This window comes from Herpailurus yagouaroundi, unplaced genomic scaffold, assembly GCF_014898765.1.
Source record: "Herpailurus yagouaroundi ecotype Mexico unplaced genomic scaffold, PumYag 199, whole genome shotgun sequence".
Classification (NCBI taxonomy): Eukaryota; Metazoa; Chordata; class Mammalia; order Carnivora; family Felidae; genus Herpailurus; species Herpailurus yagouaroundi.
In genome coordinates this window covers 1,685,441-1,691,448 of record NW_024412430.1, presented here as the reverse complement: position 1 = coordinate 1,691,448, position 6,008 = coordinate 1,685,441, and positions in this window count along the sequence as shown.

Genomic DNA, 6,008 nt, shown 5'->3' with positions numbered 1-6,008 from the left:
AATGTTTGCTTATTCTGTCATTAAATTCTCACTTTTTACAGGTTAACAGTATACTCTGTAGTACATACATTTTATAACTTTTCTGTAGCTACTGATTAACATTCATAATACTTATAATTAGGAAGGTGTTAAGAGGCTTCTTCAATAAGAAAGAGACCAAATTGAAAAATGCATGGGAATAAGAAGGGAGATACTGACAATTGGGTGAAATGAGTCACTTATCAAGGAGAGCAAAACTGTTTTTTCAAAATATGAAATGATCATAAAAGACCATAGGTCTGGAAGGTATGAAATTAATATTGGTAAAGAAATTCTGTGTTCTCTAAATTTTAAAATGTCTGAGAAAACAGGTATTGTTGATAAAAGCACTGTAAAGGTCATTTTGTTTGGGTTAATTGGTTTCTTAGCTACTGACATGATAATTTAAAAGGATTCTAAAAGTCATACAGAGTATGTAGTCTAGAAGAAAGTAACTTATTTTTTTTTAAGTTGTTTTTATTTTGAGAGAGAGAGAATCCCATGCAGACTCCAGACTCTGCGTGGAACCCAAGGTGGAGCTTGATTCCATGACACTGGGATCACAACCTGAGCTGGAATCAAGAATCAGATGCTCAACTGACTGAACTACCCAGGTGCCCTGAAAGTAACTTATTTTAAAAAGAATAGTCTTTGTGTAATAGTTTTCAGTGCACTGAAAGTCTAAGTCTTTCCTTTGATATACTTAAACATAATAAGCAAAACCGTTTTAAAACTTGTGTGTGATATCTCTGATTAGCATCCCTTATAGGTCTATAGGTCTGTTTCTATATTTTCTCTGTTTCTCTCAATTTTCAATCCCACTGTCTTAGCTTCTCATATATTGTTAGTTTTGATTGAGTGCTAGACATTGTATATAACAAATTAAAGTGATAAATTGAGGAAGATAAATTATCTTCCTCAATGAGAATTACATTTGTTTCTAGGAGTACTGGCCATCCCAGGTCACATTCATCCAATCAAGAATTGAGATAATCCCCAAACAGGTTTAGATCTTGCCAAGATCGATTTATTTCTGGTTTACCCTTGCCTGTAGGGAGTTTGTGGCCTTCAGACTCCTAATTGAAAGCTGGGAAGGTTTTCCATGGACTTAATTCCCCCATTGCTGAGCCCCCCAGTTTTAATTTGTATCTCCATATGCTTGTGAGAGTTTGGTCACCCCACTCAAAAACTTAGCTTTTTAGTCAGCTTTTCTGAAATTGGAAGATACTCTTAAAAGAAAAGCAATCTCAATGCTGATTTCAACTTTCAAGACTTTTTTCTTTTCTTGGATCTTGACACCATAATTTTTCAATGAGATATTAATTCCTCATTGCATCCAAATATTTAAAAAAATATTTTGTCCAGATTTTCAAGTTGTTCTCAATGGGTGATTTGATGTGAAATACCTAGGGTATCATTACTGCATTAGAACACCCTAAGAATAGTTTAAATATGAATAAAAGTTATTTTTTCCTGCCAACTCAAAATGTGGAACTAGATTTAACCCAACCATTCACTGAAGAGCACTATTTGTATTGTGTTCTATTCATGTTATTACATCAGATTTTAAAAATTAGTTGTAATATATGTTTAACCTAATATGTTAAATAATACAGAAATATATTAATAAAAAGTTAATAATTTCTGTCCTTCTCACTTCCTCATGTCCTTGATCAATCTCTGTCCCTTGAAATAGCCAATGCTCAGCATGTATATATCTACACTTATCTTTATATATAGATAGAGAATAACACACACACACTTGTTAAAAAAATAAAAGATTGTAACATACCCATTGTGCTAATTTACTTTAATAAATTTCTGTATAAATTATCCAACAGACATTTAAAAATTATGTTCAGAACTTGGGGTGCCTGGGTGGCTTACTCAGTTTGGCGTTTGACTTCGGCTCAGGTCATGATCTCATTGTTCATGAGTTCAAGCCCCACGTCAGGCTCTGTGCTGACAGCTCAGAGCCTGGAGCCTGCTTTGGATTCTGTCTCCCTCTCTCTCTGCCCCACGCCCTCTCACACTCTGTCTCTCTCTCTCTCTCTCTCTCTCTCTCTCTCTGTCTCAAAAATAAATATTTAAAAATTTTTTTAAATTATGTACAGAACTTTATTAATTTTTGCTAGACATGATAATTATGCAAAATAAGCAAAATTTGGGATTTTAGTTTTGGGCAGCAAGATGTGTTTTAGTCCTCATGTGTCTTTCATTATCTTCTTTCATTAGTTTCAGAGGGGCAAAGTCCTTATAAGACTCTGACTTGAGTGACTTCTAAGTTCTCTGAGTATCCCATTCCAAAAATCGAAACTTTTGTGAATTAATAGCATGCAGTGCTTTATTTTTTTAAATTTTTAATATTTGTATTTATTTCTGAAAGAGAGAGACAGACAGAGCATGAGTGGGGGAGAGGCAGAGGGAGAGGGAGACACAGAGTCTGAAGCAGGCTCCAGGCTCTGAGCTGTCAGCACAGAGCCCAACACGGGCTTGAACTCATGAACCATGAGATCATGACCTGAGCCAAAGTCGGATACTTAACCAACTAAGCCACTCAGCTGCCCTGTATACAGTACTCTTTAAGGGCTGCAGTGCCTTAGGCAAAATATGTTTCCAAGCTTGGGGGTTTTATGGACTGTAGAAGAAACTTTACACACAGACACATTCAATACATATATGCATTAAATATATAAGGTACGTTATATAATATAAATTTGTAATTAATTTGAATTCTACAGCATCTTTCTTATATACATATATACTCACACAAACGCAGAGTATATGAAAACAAATATTATATACATATGAGATTTGATACCCAAACTCTGTTTTTTGACTGAGCTCTTGACTGTCCCCTCAATTCACTGTACTTCAATTTCTTCAATTTCATTGCATTGATGTTTTCTTTTGGTCTTTCAATTTTCTGAGAATTCTGTATTTTGTTACCTGTTTTGTTCATACTTTGGCTCACAATTCTACTCTACAGTGTGTTGGAACAAGGCTGGGTAAAGCTGTACTTTCCCAATCAATTTCCATTATTTTTCTTTAACTGGGAAAAGTCACTTGAGTCTCATGATTTGTCTTAGCATTGCAAGAGTTATTTGAATTTCTATCAATTTTAGGCTGATAGCTTAATAGGATGCATGATTATCCTGTAGAGGGTCTCTTATTAGAAATAATTATCCTATTTGACCAGTTAAAAAGAAATTTCATTTAAAGTGTGTAGTCGTGCAATATGATTCATACATTAACATATATGTATATATACACACATATTTTATACAATGTACACACATATCTTACACATCTTACTTTACTGTGAAATATATATATATATATATATATATATATATATATATATATATGAGTTGTGGCCAATCAATCAATACACTTGAATTCTTATTTGGCATTAATCAAACTTCTTTTATTACAGTAATTGGAATTTGGCATCATCAGTTAAGATATTCTATTGAGTAAATATTCCAATAACTTATTACATACATTTTTCACATGTGGCTTATGTAAAGACTAATGAGCATTTAAAGATACTTGCAGCGCAGTTTAAAAGGGGAAAGCTCACAATTTTTTCATCACACTTAATGCGATAGCATTTTTTTTTTAGTAACTCATTTTTACTCAGTTTTTAGGAAGAATGCAACTTAGTTTTCAGATAAATTAGAATTCTTCTTTTAATGTCCTCATATTTCATCTTTTTAAAAAAAAAACTTGCTTAAATAGTTTTGGGAACAAACAGAACTGTTCCTTATTAAGCATACAGATCAACAAGTGACAGCAGACGTAGGTAAATATACTAAAAGAAGCTTGTGGCCACCAGCACTGATCGCATCATGGACCGCTGTCCACGCGTGCTATCCAAGGAGTGCAGTCTCATTGTAGATGAATGGAGGGTCAGTTACAAGGAGTTTCGTTTTGCTGTAGTAAATACCTTTTTCCATCCATTAAATCTCCAAAATAGGACTGGGGGAGATAACTGGTATTAGAAAAATGCCTTCTCCTACTGACCCTATGCTATGGAATGCTATTTTAATCAAGGACGGCTACAAAATAGTTTCCAGATTTTACCTAAATAATTTTTGTAAGTCGCTTCATTTAGTTTACTTCTCTAGAAATTGCTGAAATTGTTGGTGCTATTCCTGGAAATTGCTATGCCGTTTACATTTTCTGTTTCAAAACCGTGCCTGCATTGCAGGCAATTCTCTGGCTACCCAAGAAATGTAATATTTTATTGTATGATTATACTGTACTAAAATATTACAGTATGCTAAAATACTATAGTATATTATTTTTCTCATTAGAAATTTTATAATTCAGAGTGGTCTGTAAAAAAAAAAAAATGATCTTTTTGACTAAATTGGCCAGTTAAATTTAGCAATAAATTTATAGTTGTCCTCCCCCCCCCAACCTCTTGTCTGGTAATTGAAAATTTTAAGTCAACTCGTTGTTTTGGCCTCACCTACACACCACCTAAGCAGGTTTATTTTATAGTCTGCATGGTGTCTGACTCACCTACTACTCATTTGCAAATTCTCACACTAAATACTTAAAGTGTGTTTTGATAAATATATCTTATCAACCCATAAATCTCCTACATGATTGTAATAAGGGCTACAGTCCCTTAAAACCATTGTCACATAATCATGAACTTCACTACTCTCACCCACTCCATTTCATGTCTGCAGGCAAAAATGTAAATACATTAAAATACAATTCCCCAAACTGTCCCTTGCTTCTTTGGGTTCCAGAGTGGGGTGTGATTGAAATAAGCCCTGGGTGATCTGTTGTTAACACCCTTTTAAGAAAGCCTCGAAATTCATAGTGACTTAAAAAATGGAACTTGTGAATTTGTTTTAAAGTTCACATGAATCTGAAACTAGAGGTTGAACTTGAAGGTCGCATGAAGCATAAGAATTAGAAACCCTGGGGTCTCTTAGCATGTTAGTTATTCTAGTTCTGTCAGTTAACTTCTATGTACATTAGTAAAATCTTAAAATTCAAGACATGATGGGTGAACATTTTGTGGCTTTTCATCTCTGATATGTGACTTTTTCTTTTTTGATTTTAAATACCGATTTTATTATTGATCGAGGGTTGGAGAGAACATGTTCATTGAACAGACTTCTTTATTCTTACAGAGTAAGTGTAGTCCTGGTGGGCACCCCCTTTCAGTACTACGTGTTCTCTTGAGCATCCACCTTGCTTGGCATCTGCTAGGGAACATCTGTGCCCCACTGAACGTGCCCTCATGTTCCCTTCTGCTAGGAGCCTCCAACTGATGAGTCCAAGTCCTGTGATGGCAAAGCTACGTGACCATCCATGGCAAAGTGGTATAAAATATTTCTCCTTTGTTGTTTGTACAGTGTTGAAAATACCACAAAGCATGATGGTTTTGCCAGGTATAGGGTAGCCTTTTAAAATAAATCGTTATTTCAGTTTTTAATCCCTCCTACCACGCCTCTTGTTGAGTCAGGAGGCAATATGGATATCAGACATCATTCAGAGGACCAAAGGCGTTGTTAGTGGGTCAGTTCATAGTCCTTCACTCCATTACTGCTTAATGTGACTTTCCCCCCAGGGGGCTCTTAAGTTTGCGGCTATAAATAGATTTTTATGGTACCCCATTTCGTTCCTCTATTCCATAAACTGAGGTTTTTGGTTTTGTTTCATTTTATGTATGTCTATATGTATTTTTCCAACTTTGTTGAAATCTAATTGATATGTGACATTACGTAAATTGGGTGGGTGCCGGGGACTAGGAGGTGGGGGAAATGGGGACTTGTCAGTCAAATGGTACAAATGTCCAGTTATACCATGAATAAGTTTTAGGGATTGAATGTATAGAATGGTTACTATAGTTAACAAGACTGTAATATACATTTGAAAGTTTCTAAGACAGTACCTTAAATGTTCCCACCACACACAAAAGCAGTGGTAATTTTGTGAGGTGATAGATGTATTAACTAACCTTT